Genomic DNA, 16,165 nt, shown 5'->3' with positions numbered 1-16,165 from the left:
TGGCCCCAACCAGCTGAACACGTCTCAGCTGGGCAGGAGAGTGCTAGGGAAGCTACGTGTGTGAGGCAGCTGCTGGGCGCCCAGGGAGTCAGCCTCCGGGTGTGCGGGGCTGCAGACCCCAGCCAGGGGCACTGGGAGCCTGGTGCACTCCGTGCGCTCCTGAGCCTGGGCGGCCAAGCAACCGCTGGAGGAGCCCTGCACTGTCCCTTCCCTTCCCTCGCACAGAGCTCTTCCTGCTGGAGCCCTTGGCAGTGTGCAAGCCACCGGCCCCTAAGCCCTCCCCAAGGACGCCTGGGGCCTAGGTGCAAAGGCAAGGCAGGAGCGGAGCTGAGGCCAGGAAGGCGCCAGTGGCGTCTCCCAGCCTCGCGCAGCCTGCTTCTTCCTGGGCAGGAAGCCTAGCAGCGAGGAAAGTCTGGGCAAGGCTCACCCAGGGCAGAGCAGCCTCGCACCAGCAACTCTGCCAGATCGGGCCTCTGAGCAGAGCTGGAGCTCTGCCGTCCTGGAGGCGCACTCGGCTCCAGCCAAGTAGGGCTTGAGCCAAACGAGGCTGGGCTGCCTCTTCTTCCCTCGAGGAGGCTCGCCTCCCCGCCAGCTGTTCACTCGGCTTCCAGGTGGGGGCGCTCTGCGCCTCCTGCAGGTCCTGGCTCAGGGGCTGCTTGCCCTGAGCTGGGGCTGTGGGCGGGAGCCCAGGCACGCAGGGGCAGGCCCCAACCAGCTGCACACGTCTCTGCTGTGGAGGAGAGCGCTAGGGAAGCTACGTGTGTGAGGCAGCTGCTGGGCGCCCAGGGAGTCAGCCTCCGGGTGTGCGGGGCTGCAGACCCCAGCCAGGGGCCCTGGGAGCCTGGTGCACCCTGTGCGGCGCTGATCCTGGGCGGCCAAGCAACCGCTAGAGGAGCCCTGCACTGGCCCTTCCATTCCCTCGCACAGAGCTCTTCCTGCTGGAGCCCTTGGCAGTGTGCAAGCCACCGGCCCCTAAGCCCTCCCCAAGGACACCTGGGGCCTAGGTGCAAAGGCAAGGCAGGAGCGGAGCTGAGGCCAGGAAGGCGCCAGTGGCGTCTCCCAGCCTCGTGCAGCCTGCTCCTTCCTGGGCAGGAAGCCTAGCAGCGAGGCAAGTCTGGGCAAGGCTCGCCCAGGGCAGAGCAGCCTCGCGCCAGCAACTCTGCCAGATCGGGCCTCTGAGCAGAGCTGGAGCTCTGCCGTCCTGGAGGCGCACTCAGGTCCAGCCAAGTAGGGCTTGAGCCAAACGAGGCTGGGCTGCCTCTTCTTCCCTCGAGGAGTCTCGCCTCCCCGCCTGCTGTTCACTCGACTTCCAGGTGGGGGCGCTCTGCGCATCCTGCAGGTCTTGGATCAGGGGCTGCTTGCCCTGAGCTGAGGCTGTGGGCGGGAGCCCAGGCACGCAGGGGCAGGCCCCAACCAGCTGCACACGTCTCAGCTGGAGAGGAGAGCGTGAGGGAAGCTACGTGTGTGAGGCAGCTGCTGGACGCCCAGGGAGTCAGCCTCCGGGTGTGCGGGGCTGCAGACCCCAGCCAGGGGCCCTGGGAGCCTGGTGCACTCCGTGCGGCGCTGAGCCTGGGCGGCCAAGCAACCGCTGGAGGAGCCCTGCACTGGCCCTTCCCTTCCCTCGCACAGAGCTCTTCCTGCTGGAGCCCTTGGCAGTGTGCAAGGCACCGGCCCCTAAGCCCTGCCCAAGGACGCCTGAGGCCTAGGTGCAAAGGCAAGGCAGGAGCGGAGCTGAGGCCAGGAAGGCGCCAGTGGCGTCTCCCAGCCTCGCGCAGCCTGCTCCTTCCTGGGCAGGAAGCCTAGCAGCGAGGCAAGTCTGGGCAAGGCTCGCCCAGGGCAGAGCAGCCTCGCGCCAGCAACTCTGCCAGATCGGGCCTCTGAGCAGAGCTGGAGCTCTGCCGTCCTAGAGGCGCACTCGGCTTCAGCCAAGTAGGGTTGAGCCAAACGAGGCTGGGCGGCCTCTTTTTTCCTCGAGGAGGCTCGCCTCCCCGCCAGCTGTTCACTCGGCTTCCAGGTGGGGGCGCTCTGCGCCTCCTGCAGGTCTTGGCTCAGGGGCTGCTTGCCCTGAGCTGGGGCTGTGGGCGGGAGCCCAGACACGCAGGGGCTGGCCCCAACCAGCTGCACACGTCTCTGCTGGGGAGGAGAGCGCTAGGGAAGCTACGTGTGTGAGGCAGCTGCTGGGCGCCCAGGGAGTCAGCCTCCGTGTGTGCGGGGCGGCAGACCCCAGCCAGGGGCCCTGGGAGCCTGGTGCACTCCGTGCGGCCCTGAGCCTGGGCGGCCAAGCAACCACTGGAGGAGCCCTGCACTGTTCCTTCCCTTCCCTCGCACAGAGCTCTTCCTGCTGGAGCTCTTGGAAGTGTGCAAGCCACCGGCCCCTAAGCCATCCCCAAAGACGCCTGGGGCCTAGGTGCAAAGGCAAGGCAGGAGCGGAGCTGAGGCCAGGAAGACGCCAGTGGCGTCTCCCAGCCTCGCGCAGCCTGCTCCTTCCTGGGCAGGAAGCCTAGCAGCGAGGCAAGTCTGGGCAAGGCTCGCCCAGGGCAGAGCAGCCTCGCGCCAGCAACTCTGCCAGATCGGGCCTCTGAGCAGAGCTGGAGCTCTGCCGTCCTGGAGGCGCACTCGGCTCCAGCCACGTAGGGCTTGAGCCAAACGGGGCTGGGCTGCCTCTTCTTCCCTCGAGGAGGCTCGCCTCCCCTCTAGCTGTTCACTCGCCTTCCAGGTGGGGGTGCTCTGCGCCTCCTGCAGGTCTTGGCTCAGGGGCTGCTTGCCCTGAACTGTGGCTGCGGGCGGGAGCCCAGTCACGCAGGGGCAGGCCCCAACCAGCTGCACACGTCTCTGCTGTGGAGGAGAGCGTTAGGGAAGCTACGTGTGTGAGGCAGCTGCTGGGCGCCCAGGGAGTCAGCCTCCGGGTGTGCGGGGCTGCAGAACCCAGCCAGGGGCCCTGGGAGCCTGGTGCACCCCGTACGGTGCTGATCCTGGGCGGCCAAGCAACCGCTAGAGGAGCCCTGCACTGGCCCTTCCATTCCCTCGCACAGAGCTCTTCCTGCTGGAGCCCTTGGCAGTGGGCAAGCCACCGGCCCCTAAGCCCTCCCCAAGGACGCCTGGGGCCTAGGTCCAAAGGCAAGGCAGGAGCGGAGCTGAGGCCAGGAAGTCGCCAGTGGCGTCTCCCAGCCTCGCGCAGCCTGCTCCTTCCTGGGCAGGAAGCCTAGCAGCGAGGCAAGTCTGGGCAAGGCTCTCCCAGGGCAGAGCAGCCTCGCGCCAGCAACTCTGCCAGATCGGGCCTCTGAGCAGAGCTGGAGCTCTGCCGTCCTGGAGGCGCACTCAGCTCCAGCCAAGTAGGGCTTGAGCCAAACGAGGCTGGGCTGCCTCTTCTTCCCTCGAGGAGGCTCGCCTCCCCGCCAGCTGTTCACTCGCCTTCCAGGTGGGGGTGCTCTGCGCCTCCTGCAGGTCTTGGCTCAGGGGCTGCTTGCCCTGAACTGCGGCTGCGGGCGGGAGCCCAGGCACGCAGGGGCAGGCCCCAACCAGCTGCACACGTCTCTGCTGGGCAGTAGAGCGCTAGGGAATCTACGTGTGTGAGGCAGCTGCTGGGCGCCCAGGGAGTCAGCCTCCGGGTGTGCGGGGCTGCAGACCCCAGCCAGGGGCCCTGGGAGCCTGGTGCACTCCGTGCGGCGCTGAGCCTGGGCGGCCAAGCAACCGCTGGAGGAGCCCTGCACTGGCCCTTCCCTTCCCTCGCACAGAGCTCTTCCTTCTGGAGCCCTTGGCAGTGTGCAAGGCACCGGCCCCTAAGCCCTGCCCAAGGACGCCTGGGGCCTAGGTGCAAAGGCAAGGCAGGAGCGGAGCTGAGGCCAGGAAGGCGCCAGTGGCGTCTCCCAGCCTCGCGCAGCCTGCTCCTTCCTGGGCAGGAAGCCTAGCAGCGAGGCAAGTCTGGGCAAGGCTCGCCCAGGGCAGAGCAGCCTCGCGCCAGCAACTCTGCCAGATCGGGCCTCTGAGCAGAGCTGGAGCTCTGCCGTCCTGGAGGCGCACTCAGCTCCAGCCAAGTAGGGCTTGAGCCAAACGAGGCTGGGCTGCCTCTTCTTCCCTCGAGGAGGCTCGCCTCCCCGCCAGCTGTTCACTCGACTTCCAGGTGGGGGCGCTCTGCGCATCCTGCAGGTCTTGGCTCAGGGGCTGCTTGCCCTGAGCTGGGGCTGTGGGCGGGAGCCCAGACACGCAGGGGTTGGCCCCAACCAGCTGAACACGTCTCTGCTGGGCAGGAGAGTGCTAGGGAAGCTACGTGTGTGAGGCAGCTGCTGGGCGCCCAGGGAGTCAGCCTCCGGGTGTGCGGGGCTGCAGACCCCAGCCAGGGGCACTGGGAGCCTGGTGCACTCCGTGCGCTCCTGAGCCTGGGCGGCCAAGCAACCGCTGGAGGAGCCCTGCACTGTCCCTTCCCTTCCCTCGCACAGAGCTCTTCCTGCTGGAGCCCTTGGCAGTGTGCAAGCCACCGGCCCCTAAGCCCTCCCCAAGGACGCCTGGGGCCTAGGTGCAAAGGCAAGGCAGGAGCGGAGCTGAGGCCAGGAAGGTGCCAGTGGCGTCTCCCAGCCTCGCGCAGCCTGCTCCTTCCTGGGCAGGAAGCCTAGCAGCGAGGCAAGTCTGGGCAAGGCTCGCCCAGGGCAGAGCAGCCTCGCGCCAGCAACTCTGCCAGATCGGGCCTCTGAGCAGAGCTGGAGCTCTGCCGTCCTGGAGGCGTACTCGGCTCCAGCCAAGTAGGGCTTGAGCCAAACGGGGCTGGGCTGCCTCTTCTTCCCTCGAGGAGGCTCGCCTCCCCGCCAGCTGTTCACTCGCCTTCCAGGTGGGGGTGCTCTGCGCCTCCTGCAGGTCTTGGCTCAGGGGCTGCTTGCCCTGAACTGCGGCTGCGGGCGGGAGCCCAGGCACGCAGGGGCAGGCCCCAACCAGCTGCACACGTCTCTGCTGGGGAGGAGAGCGCTAGGGAAGCTACGTGCGTGAGGCAGCTGCTGGGCGCCCAGGGAGTCAGCCTCCGGGTGTGCGGGGCTGCAGACCCCAGCCAGGGGCCCTGGGAGCCTGGTGAACTCCGTGCGGCGCTGAGTCTGGGCGGCCAAGCAACTGCTGGAGGAGCCCTGCACTGGACCTTCCCTTCCCTCGCACAGAGCTCTTCCTGCTGGAGCCCTTGGCAGTGTGCAAGCCACCGGCCCCTAAGCCCTCCCCAAGGACGCCTGGGGCCTAGGTGCAAAGGCAAGGCAGGAGCGGAGCTGAGGCCAGGAAGACGCCAGTGGCGTCTCCCAGCCTCGCGCAGCCTGCTTCTTCCTGGGCAGGAAGCCTAGCAGCGAGGAAAGTCTGGGCAAGGATCACCCAGGGCAGAGCAGCCTCGCACCAGCAACTCTGCCAGATCGGGCCTCTGAGCAGAGCTGGAGCTCTGCCGTCCTGGAGGCGCACTCGGCTCCAGCCAAGTAGGGCTTGAGCCAAACGAGGCTGGGCTGCCTCTTCTTCCCTCGAGGAGGCTCGCCTCCCCGCCAGCTGTTCACTCGGCTTCCAGGTGGGGGCGCTCTGCGCCTCCTGCAGGTCCTGGCTCAGGGGCTGCTTGCCCTGAGCTGGGGCTGTGGGCGGGAGCCCAGGCACGCAGGGGCAGGCCCCAACCAGCTGCACACGTCTCTGCTGTGGAGGAGAGCGCTAGGGAAGCTACGTGTGTGAGGCAGCTGCTGGGCGCCCAGGGAGTCAGCCTCCGGGTGTGCGGGGCTGCAGACCCCAGCCAGGGGCCCTGGGAGCCTGGTGCACCCTGTGCGACGCTGATCCTGGGCGGCCAAGCAACCGCTAGAGGAGCCCTGCACTGGCCCTTCCATTCCCTCGCACAGAGCTCTTCCTGCTGGAGCCCTTGGCAGTGTGCAAGCCACCGGCCCCTAAGCCCTCCCCAAGGACGCCTGGGGCCTAGGTGCAAAGGCAAGGCAGGAGCGGAGCTGAGGCCAGGAAGGCGCCAGTGGCGTCTCCCAGCCTCGCGCAGCCTGCTCCTTCCTGGGCAGGAAGCCTAGCAGCGAGGCAAGTCTGGGCAAGGCTCGCCCAGGGCAGAGCAGCCTCGCGCCAGCAACTCTGCCAGATCGGGCCTCTGAGCAGAGCTGGAGCTCTGCCGTCCTGGAGGCGCACTCAGGTCCAGCCAAGTAGGGCTTGAGCCAAACGAGGCTGGGCTGCCTCTTCTTCCCTCGAGGAGTCTCGCCTCCCCGCCAGCTGTTCACTCGACTTCCAGGTGGGGGCGCTCTGCGCATCCTGCAGGTCTTGGATCAGGGGCTGCTTGCCCTGAGCTGAGGCTGTGGGCGGGAGCCCAGGCACGCAGGGGCAGGCCCCAACCAGCTGCACACGTCTCAGCTGGAGAGGAGAGCGTGAGGGAAGCTACGTGTGTGAGGCAGCTGCTGGACGCCCAGGGAGTCAGCCTCCGGGTGTGCGGGGCTGCAGACCCCAGCCAGGGGCCCTGGGAGCCTGGTGCACTCCGTGCGGCGCTGAGCCTGGGCGGCCAAGCAACTGCTGGAGGAGCCCTGCACTGGCCCTTCCCTTCCCTCGCACAGAGCTCTTCCTGCTGGAGCCCTTGGCAGTGTGCAAGGCACCGGCCCCTAAGCCCTGCCCAAGGACGCCTGAGGCCTAGGTGCAAAGGCAAGGCAGGAGCGGAGCTGAGGCCAGGAAGGCGCCAGTGGCGTCTCCCAGCCTCGCGCAGCCTGCTCCTTCCTGGGCAGGAAGCCTAGCAGCGAGGCAAGTCTGGGCAAGGCTCGCCCAGGGCACAGCAGCCTCGCGCCAGCAACTCTGCCAGATCGGGCCTCTGAGTAGAGCTGGAGCTCTGCCGTCCTAGAGGCGCACTCGGCTCCAGCCAAGTAGGGCTTGAGCCAAACGAGGCTGGGCGGCCTCTTTTTTCCTCGAGGAGGCTCGCCTCCCCGCCAGCTGTTCACTCGGCTTCCAGGTGGGGGCGCTCTGCGCCTCCTGCAGGTCTTGGCTCAGGGGCTGCTTGCCCTGAGCTGGGGCTGTGGGCGGGAGCCCAGACACGCAGGGGCTGGCCCCAACCAGCTGCACACGTCTCTGCTGGGGAGGAGAGCGCTAGGGAAGCTACGAGTGTGAGGCAGCTGCTGGGCGCCCAGGGAGTCAGCCTCCGTGTGTGCGGGGCGGCAGACCCCAGCCAGGGGCCCTGGGAGCCTGGTGCACTCCGTGCGGCCCTGAGCCTGGGCGGCCAAGCAACCGCTGGAGGAGCCCTGCACTGTTCCTTCCCTTCCCTCGCACAGAGCTCTTCCTGCTGGAGCTCTTGGAAGTGTGCAAGCCACCGGCCCCTAAGCCATCCCCAAAGACGCCTGGGGCCTAGGTGCAAAGGCAAGGCAGGAGCGGAGCTGAGGCCAGGAAGACGCCAGTGGCGTCTCCCAGCCTCGCGCAGCCTGCTCCTTCCTGGGCAGGAAGCCTAGCAGCGAGGCAAGTCTGGGCAAGGCTCGCCCAGGGCAGAGCAGCCTCGCGCCAGCAACTCTGCCAGATCGGGCCTCTGAGCAGAGCTGGAGCTCTGCCGTCCTGGAGGCGCACTCGGCTCCAGCCACGTAGGGCTTGAGCCAAACGGGGCTGGGCTGCCTCTTCTTCCCTCGAGGAGGCTCGCCTCCCCGCCAGCTGTTCACTCGCCTTCCAGGTGGGGGTGCTCTGCGCCTCCTGCAGGTCTTGGCTCAGGGGCTGCTTGCCCTGAGCTGAGGCTGTGGGCGGGAGCCCAGGCACGCAGGGGCAGGCCCCAACCAGCTGCACACGTCTCTGCTGGGCAGTAGAGCGCTAGGGAATCTACGTGTGTGAGGCAGCTGCTGGGCGCCCAGGGAGTCAGCCTCCGGGTGTGCGGGGCTGCAGACCCCAGCCAGGGGCCCTGGGAGCCTGGTGCACTCCGTGCGGCGCTGAGCCTGGGCGGCCAAGCAACCGCTGGAGGAGCCCTGCACTGGCCCTTCCCTTCCCTCGCACAGAGCTCTTCCTTCTGGAGCCCTTGGCAGTGTGCAAGGCACCGGCCCCTAAGCCCTGCCCAAGGACGCCTGGGGCCTAGGTGCAAAGGCAAGGCAGGAGCGGAGCTGAGGCCAGGAAGGCGCCAGTGGCGTCTCCCAGCCTCGCGCAGCCTGCTCCTTCCTGGGCAGGAAGCCTAGCAGCGAGGCAAGTCTGGGCAAGGCTCGCCCAGGGCAGAGCAGCCTCGCGCCAGCAACTCTGCCAGATCGGGCCTCTGAGCAGAGCTGGAGCTCTGCCGTCCTGGAGGCACACTCGGCTCAAGCCAAGTAGGGCTTGAGCCAAACGAGGCTGGGCGGCCTCTTCTTTCCTCGAGGAGGCTCGCCTCCCCACCAGCTGTTCACTCGGCTTCCAGGTGGGGGCGCTCTGCGCCTCCTGCAGGTCTTGGCTCAGGGGCTGCTTGCCCTGAGCTGGGGCTGTGGGCGGGAGCCCAGACACGCAGGGGCAGGCCCCAACCAGCTGCACACGTCTCTGCTGGGGAGGAGAGTGCTAGGGAAGATACGTGTGTGAGGCAGCTGCTGGGCGCCCAGGGAGTCAGCCTCCGGGTGTGCGGGGCTGCAGACCCCAGCCAGGGGCCCTGGGAGCCTGGTGCACTCCATGCGGCCCTGAGCCTGGGCGGCCAAACAACCGCTGGAGGAGCCCTGCACTGGCCCTTCCCTTCCCTCGCACAGAGTTCTTCCTGCTGCAGCCCTTGGCAGTGTGCAAGCCACCGGCCCCTAAGCTCTTCCCAAGAAAGCCTGGGGCCTAGGTGCAAAGGCAAGGCAGGAGCGGAGCTGAGGCCAGGAAGGCGCCAGTGGCGTCTCCCAGCCTCGCGCAGCCTGCTCCTTCCTGGGCAGGAAGCCTAGCAGCGAGGCAAGTCTGGGCAAGGCTCGCCCAGGGCAGAGCAGCCTCGCGCCAGCAACTCTGCCAGATCGGGCCTCTGAGCAGAGCTGGAGCTCTGCCGTCCTGGAGGCGCACTCGGCTCCAGCCAAGTAGGGCTTGAGCCAAACGAGGCTGGGCTGCCTCTTCTTCCCTCGAGGAGGCTCGCCTCCCCGCCAGCTGTTCACTCGGCTTCCAGGTGGGGGCGCTCTGCGCCTACTGCAGGTCTTGGCTCAGGGGCTGCTTGCCCTGAGCTGGGGCTGTGGGCGGGAGCCCAGGCACGCACGGGCTGGCCCCAACCAGCTGCACACGTCTCTGCTGGGGAGGAGAGCGCTACGGAAGCTACGTGTGTGAGGCAGCTGCTGGGCGCCCAGGGAGTCAGCCTCCGGGTGTGCGGGGCTGCAGACCCCAGCCAGGGGCCCTGGGAGCCTGGTGCACTCCGGGCGGCGCTGAGTCTGGGCGGCCAAGCAACTGCTGGAGGAGCCCTGCACTGGCCCTTCCCTTCCCTCGCACAGAGTTCTTCCTGCTGCAGCCCTTGGCAGTGTGCAAGCCACCGGCCCCTAAGCCCTTCCCAAGGAAGCCTGGGGCCTAGGTGCAAAGGCAAGGCAGTTGCGGAGCTGAGGCCAGGAAGGCGCCAGTGGCGTCTCACAGCCTCGCGCAACCTGCTCCTTCCTGGTCTGGAAGCCTTGCAGCGAGGCAAGTCTGGGCAAGGCTCGCCCAGGGCAGAGCAGCCTCGCGCCAGCAACTCTGCCAGATCGGGCCTCTGAGCAGAGCTGGAGCGCTGCCGTCCTGGAGGCGCACTCGGCTCCAGCCAAGTAGGGCTTGAGCCAAACGAGGCTGGGCTGCCTCTTCTTCCCTCGAGGAGGCTCGCCTCCCCGCCAGCTGTTCACTCGGCTTCCAGGTGGGGGCGCTCTGCGCCTCCTGCAGGTCTTGGCTCAGGGGCTGCTTGCCCTGAGCTGGGGCTGTGGGCGGGAGCCCAGGCACGCAGGGGCAGGCCCCAACCAGCTGCACACGTCTCTGCTGGGGAGGAGAGCGCTAGGGAAGCTACGTGTGTGAGGCAGATGCTGGGCGCCCAGGGAGACAGCCTCCGGGTGTGCGGGGCTGCAGACCCCAGCCAGGGGCCCTGGGAGCCTGGTGCACTCCGTTCGGCGCTGAGCCTGGGCGGCCAAGCAACCGCTGGAGGAGCCCTGCACTGGCCCTTCCTTTCCCTCGCACAGAGCTCTTCCTGCTGGAGCCATTGGCAGTGTGCAAGCCACCGGCCCCTAAGCCCTCCCCAAGGACGCCTGGGGCCTAGGTGCAAAGGCAAGGCAGGAGCGGAGCTGAGGCCAGGAAGGCGCCAGTGGCGTCTCCCAGCCTCGCGCAGCCTGCTCCTTCCTGGGCAGGAAGCCTAGCAGCGAGGCAAGTCTGGGCAAGGCTCGCCCAGGGCAGAGCAGCCACGCGCCAGCAACTCTGGCAGATCGGGCCTCTGAGCAGAGCTGGAGCTCTGCCGTCCTGGAGGCGCACTCGGCTCCAGCCAAGTAGGGCTTGAGCCAAACGAGGCTGGGCTGCCTCTTCTTCCCTCGAGGAGGCTCGCCTCCCCGCCAGCTGTTCACTCGGCTTCCAGGTGGGGGCGCTCTGCGCCTCCTGCAGGTCTTGGCTCAGGGGCTGCTTACCCTGAGCTGGGGCTGTGGGCGGGAGCCCAGGCACGCAGGGGCAGGCCCCAACCAGCTGCACACGTCTCTGCTGGGGAGGAGAGCGCTTGGGAAGCTACGTGTGTGAGGCAGCTGCTGGGCGCCCAGGGAGTCAGCCTCCGGGTGTGCGGGGCTGCAGACCCCAGCCAGGGGCCCTGGGAGCCTGGTGCACTCCGTGCAGCGCTGAGTCTGGGCGGCCAAGCAACCGCTGGAGGAGCCCGGCACTGGCCCTTCCCTTCCCTCGCACAGAGCTCTTCCTGCTGGAGCCCTTGGCAGTGTGCAAGCCATCGGCCCCTAAGCCCTCCCCAAGGACGCCTGGGGCCTATGTGCAAAGGCAAGGCAGGAGCGGAGCTGAGGCCAGGAAGGCGCCAGTATCGTCTCCCAGCCTCGCGCAGCCTGCTCCTTCCTGGGCAGGAAGCCTAGCAGCGAGGAAAGTCTGGGCAAGGCTCACCAAGGGCAGAGCAGCCTCGGGCCAGCAACTCTGCCAGAACGGGCCTCTGAGCAGAGCTGGAGCTCTGCCGTCCTGGAGGCGCACTCGGCTCCAGCCAAGTAGGGCTTGAGCCAAGTGAGGCTGGGCTGCCTCTTCTTCCCTCCAGGAGGCTCGCATCCCCGCCAGCTGTTCACTCGGCTTCCAGGTGGGGGCGCTCTGCGCCTCCTGCAGGTCTTGGCTCAGGGGCTGCTTGCCCTGAGCTGGGGCTGTGCGCGGGAGCCCAGGCACGCAGGGGCAGGCCCCAACCAGCTGCACACGTCTCTGCTGGGGAGGAGAGCGCTAGGGAAGCTTCGTGTGTGAGGCAGCTGCTGGGCGCCCAGGGAGTCAGCCTCCGGGTGTGCGGGGCTGCAGACGCCAGCCAGGGACCCTGGGAGCCTGGTGCACTCCGTTCGGCGCTGAGTCTGGGCGGCCAAGCAACTGCTGGAGGAGCCCTGCATTGGCCCTTCCCTTCCCTCGCACAGAGTTCTTCCTGCTGCAGCCCTTGGCAGTGTGCAAGCCCCCGGCCCCTAAGCCCTTCCCAAGGAAGCCTGGGGCCTAGGTGCAAAGGCAAGGCAGGAGCGGAGCTGAGGCCAGGAAGGCGCCAGTGGCGTCTCCCAGCCTCGCGCAGCCTGCTCCTTCCTGGGCAGGAAGCCTAGCAGCGAGGCAAGTCTGGGCAAGGCTCGCCCAGGGCACAGCAGCCTCGCGCCAGCAACTCTGCCAGATCGGGCCTCTGAGCAGAGCTGGAGCACTGCCGTCCTGGAGGCGCACTCGGCTCCAGCCAAGTAGGGCTTGAGCCAAACGAGGCTGGGCTGCCTCTTCTTCCCTCGAGGAGGCTCGCCTCCCCGCCAGCTGTTCACTCGGCTTCCAGGTGGGGGCGCTCTGCGCCTCCTGCAGGTCTTGGCTCAGGGGCTGCTTGCCCTGAGCTGGGGCTGTGGGCGGGAGCCCAGGCACGCAGGGGCAGGCCCCAAACAGCTGCACACGTCTCTGCTGGGGAGGAGAGCGCTAGGGAAGCTACGTGTGTGAGGCAGCTGCTGGGCGCCCAGGGAGACAGCCTCCGGGTGTGCGGGGCTGCAGACCCCAGCCAGGGGCCCTGGGAGCCTGGTGCACTCCGTGCGGCGCTGAGCCGGGGCGGCCAAGCAACCGCTGGAGGAGCCCTGCACTGGCCCTTCCCTTCCCTCGCACAGAGCTCTTCCTGCTGGAGCCCTTGGCAGTGTGCAAGCCACCGGCCCCTAAGTCCTCCCCAAGGACGCCTGGGGCCTAGGTGCAAAGGCAAGTCAGGAGCGGAGCTGAGGCCAGGAAGGCGCCAGTGGCGTCTCCCAGCCTCGCGCAGCCTGCTCCTTCCTTGGCAGGAAGCCTAGCAGCGAGGCAAGTCTGGGCAAGGTTCGCCCAGGGCAGAGCAGCCTCGCGCCAGCAACTCTGCCAGATCGGGCCTCTGAGCAGAGCTGGAGCTCTGCCGTCCTGGAGGCGCACTCGGCTCCAGCCAAGTAGGGCTGGAGCCAAACGAGGCTGGGCTGCCTCTTCTTCCCTCGAGGAGGCTCGCCTCCCCGCCAGCTGTTCACTCGGCTTCCAGGTGGGGGCGCTCTGCGCCTCCTGCAGGTCTTGGCTCAGGGGCTGCTTGCCCTGAGCTGGGGCTGTGGGCGGGAGCCCAGGCACGCAGGGGCAGGCCCCAACCAGCTGCACACGTCTCTGCTGGGGAGGAGAGCACTAGGGAAGCTACGTGTGTGAGGCAGCTGCTGGGCGCCCAGGGAGTCAGCCTCCGGGTGTGCGGGGCTGCAGACCCCAGCCAGGGGCCCTGGGAGCCTGGTGCACTCCGGGCGGCGCTGAGTCTGGGCGGCCAAGCAACTGCTGGAGGAGCCCTGCACTGGCCCTTCCCTTCCCTCGCACAGAGTTCTTCCTGCTGCAGCCCTTGGCAGTGTGCAAGCCACCGGCCCCTAAGCCCTTCCCATGGAAGCCTGGGGCCTAGGTGCAAAGGCAAGGCAGGAGCGGAGCTGAGGCCAGGAAGGCGCCAGTGGCGTCTCCCAGCCTCGCGCAGCCTGCTCCTTCCTGGGCTGGAAGCCTAGCAGAGAGGCAAGTCTGGGCAAGGCTCGCCCAGGGCAGAGCAGCCTCGCGCCAGCAACTCTGCCAGAACGGGCCTCTGAGCAGAGCTGGAGCTCTGCCGTCCTGGAGGCGCACTCGGCTCCAGCCAAGTAGGGCTTGAGCCAAACGAGGCTGGGCTGCCTCTTCTTCCCTCGAGGAGGCTCGCCTCCCCGCCAGCTGTTCACTCGGCTTCCAGGTGGGGGCGCTCTGCGCCTCCTGCAGGTCTTGGCTCAGGGGCTGCTTGCCCTGAGCTGGGGCTGTGGGCGGGAGCCCAGGCACGCAGGGGCAGGCCCCAACCAGCTGCACACGTCTCTGCTGGGGAGGAGAGCGCTAGGGAAGCTACGTGTGTGAGGCAGCTGCTGGGCGCCCAGGGAGTCAGCCTCCGGGTGTGCGGGGCTTCAGACCCCAGCCAGGGGCCCTGGGAGCCTGGTGCACTCCGTGCGGCGCTGAGCCTGGGCGGCCAAGCAACCGCTGGAGGAGCCCTGCACTGGCCCTTCCCTTCCCTCGCACAGAGCTCTTCCTGCTGGAGCCCTTGGCAGTGTGCAAGCCACCGGCCCCTAAGCCCTCCCCAAGGACGCCTGGGGCCTAGGTGCAAAGGCAAGGCAGGAGCGGAGCTGAGGCCAGGAAGGCGCCAGTGGCGTCTCCCAGCCTCGCGCAGCCTGCTCCTTCCTGGGCAGGAAGCCTAGCAGCGAGGCAAGTCTGGGCAAGGCTCGCCCAGGGCAGAGCAGCCTCGCGCCAGCAACTCTGCCAGATCGGGCCTCTGAGCAGAGCTGGAGCTCTGCCGTCCTGGAGGCGCACTCGGCTCCAGCCAAGTAGGGATTGAGCCAAACGAGGCTGGGCTGCCTCTTCTTCCCTCGAGGAGGCTCGCCTCCCCGCCAGCTGTTCACTCGGCTTCCAGGTGGGGGCGCTCTGCGCCTCCTGCAGGTCTTGGCTCAGGGGCTGCTTGCCCTGAGCTGGGGCTGTGCGCGGGAGCCCAGGCACGCAGGGGCAGGCCCCAACCAGCTGCACACGTCTCTGCTGGGGAGGAGAGCGCTAGGGAAGCTACGTGTGTGAGGCAGCTGCTGGGCGCCCAGGGAGTCAGCCTCCGGGTGTGCGGGGCTGCAGACCCCAGCCAGGGGCCTGGGAGCCTGGTGCACTCCGAGCAGCGCTGAGCCTGGGCGGCCAAGCAACCGCTGGAGGAGCCCTGCACTGGCCCTTCCCTTCCCTCGCACAGAGCTCTTCCTGCTGGAGCCCTTGGCAGTGTGCAAGCCACCGGCCCCTAAGCACTCCCCAAGGACGCCTGGAGCCTAGGTGCAAAGGCAAGGCAGGAGCGGAGCTGAGGCCAGGAAGGCGCCAGTGGTGACTCCCAGCCTCGCGCAGCCAGCTCCCTCCTGGGCAGGAAGCCTAGCAGCGAGGCAAGTCTGGGCAAGGCTCGCCCAGGGCAGAGCAGCCTCGCGCCAGCAACTCTGCCAGAACGGGCCTCTGAGCAGAGCTGGAGATCTGCCGTCCTGGAGGCGCACTCGGCTCCAGCCAAGTAGGGCTTGAGCCAAACGAGGCTGGGCTGCCTCTTCTTCCCTCGAGGAGGCTCGCCTCCCCGCCAGCTGTTCACTCGGCTTCCAGGTGGGGGCGCTCTGCGCCTCCTGCAGGTCTTGGCTCAGGGGCTGCTTGCCCTGAGCTGGGGCTGTGGACGGGAGCCCAGGCACGCAGGGGCAGGCCCCAACCAGCTGCACACGTCTCTGCTGGGGAGGAGAGCGCTAGGGAAGCTACGTGTGTGAGGCAGCTGCTGGGCGCCCAGGGAGTCAGCCTCCGGGTGTGCGGGGCTGCAGACCCCAGCCAGGGGCCTGGGAGCCTGGTGCACTCCGAGCAGCGCTGAGCCTGGGCGGCCAAGCAACCGCTGGAGGAGCCCTGCACTGGCCCTTCCCTTCCCTCGCACAGAGCTCTTCCTGCTGGAGCCCTTGGCAGTGTGCAAGCCACCGGCCCCTAAGCACTCCCCAAGGACGCCTGGGGCCTAGGTGCAAAGGCAAGGCAGGAGCGGAGCTGAGGCCAGGAAGGCGCCAGTGGTGACTCCCAGCCTCGCGCAGCCAGCTCCCTCCTGGGCAGGAAGCCTAGCAGCGAGGCAAGTCTGGGCAAGGCTCGCCCAGGGCAGAGCAGCATCGCGCCAGCAACTCTGCCAGAACGGGCCTCTGAGCAGAGCTGGAGATCTGCCGTCCTGGAGGCGCACTCGGCTCCAGCCAAGTAGGGCTTGAGCCAAACGAGGCTGGGCTGCCTCTTCTTCCCTCGAGGAGGCTCGCCTCCCCGCCAGCTGTTCACTCGGCTTCCAGGTGGGGGCGCTCTGCGCCTCCTGCAGGTCTTGGCTCAGGGGCTGCTTGCCCTGAGCTGGGGCTGTGGACGGGAGCCCAGGCACGCAGGGGCAGGCCCCAACCAGCTGCACACGTCTCTGCTGGGGAGGAGAGCGCTAGGAAAGCTACGTGTGTGAGGCAGCTGCTGGGCGCCCAGGGAGTCAGCCTCCGGGTGTGCGGGGCTGCAGACCCCAGCCAGGGGCCCTGGGAGCCTGGTGCACTCCGGGCGGCGCTGAGTCTGGGCGGCCAAGCAACCGCTGGAGGAGCCCTGCACTGGCCCTTCCATTCCCTCGCACAGAGCTCTTCCTGCTGGAGCCCTTGGCAGTGTGCAAGCCACCGGCCCCTAAGCCCTCCCCAAGGACGCCTGGGGCCTAGGTGCAAAGGCAAGGCAGGAGCGGGCTGAGGCCAGGAAGGCGCCAGTGGCGTCTCCCAGCTTTGCGCAGCCTGCTCCTTCCTGGGCAGGAAGCCTAGCAGCGAGGCAAGTCTGGGCAAGGCTCGCCCAGGGCACAGCAGCCTCGCGCCAGCAACTCTGCCAGATCGGGCCTCTGAGCAGAGCTGGAGCTCTGCCGTCCTGGAGGAGCACTCGGCTCCAGCCAAGTAGGGCTTGAGCCAAACGAGGCTGGGCTGCCTCTTCTTCCCTCGAGGAGGCTCGCCTCCCCGCCAGCTGTTCACTCGGCTTCCAGGTGGGGGCGCTCTGCGCCTCCTGTAGGTCTTGGCTCAGGGCCTGCTTGCCCTGAGCTGGGGCTGTGCGCGGGAGCCCAGGCACGCAGGGGCAGGCCCCAACCAGCTGCACACGT

Source organism: Ovis canadensis, chromosome 18, assembly GCF_042477335.2.
Source record: "Ovis canadensis isolate MfBH-ARS-UI-01 breed Bighorn chromosome 18, ARS-UI_OviCan_v2, whole genome shotgun sequence".
Classification (NCBI taxonomy): Eukaryota; Metazoa; Chordata; class Mammalia; order Artiodactyla; family Bovidae; genus Ovis; species Ovis canadensis.
This window is presented reverse-complemented; position numbering follows the sequence as displayed.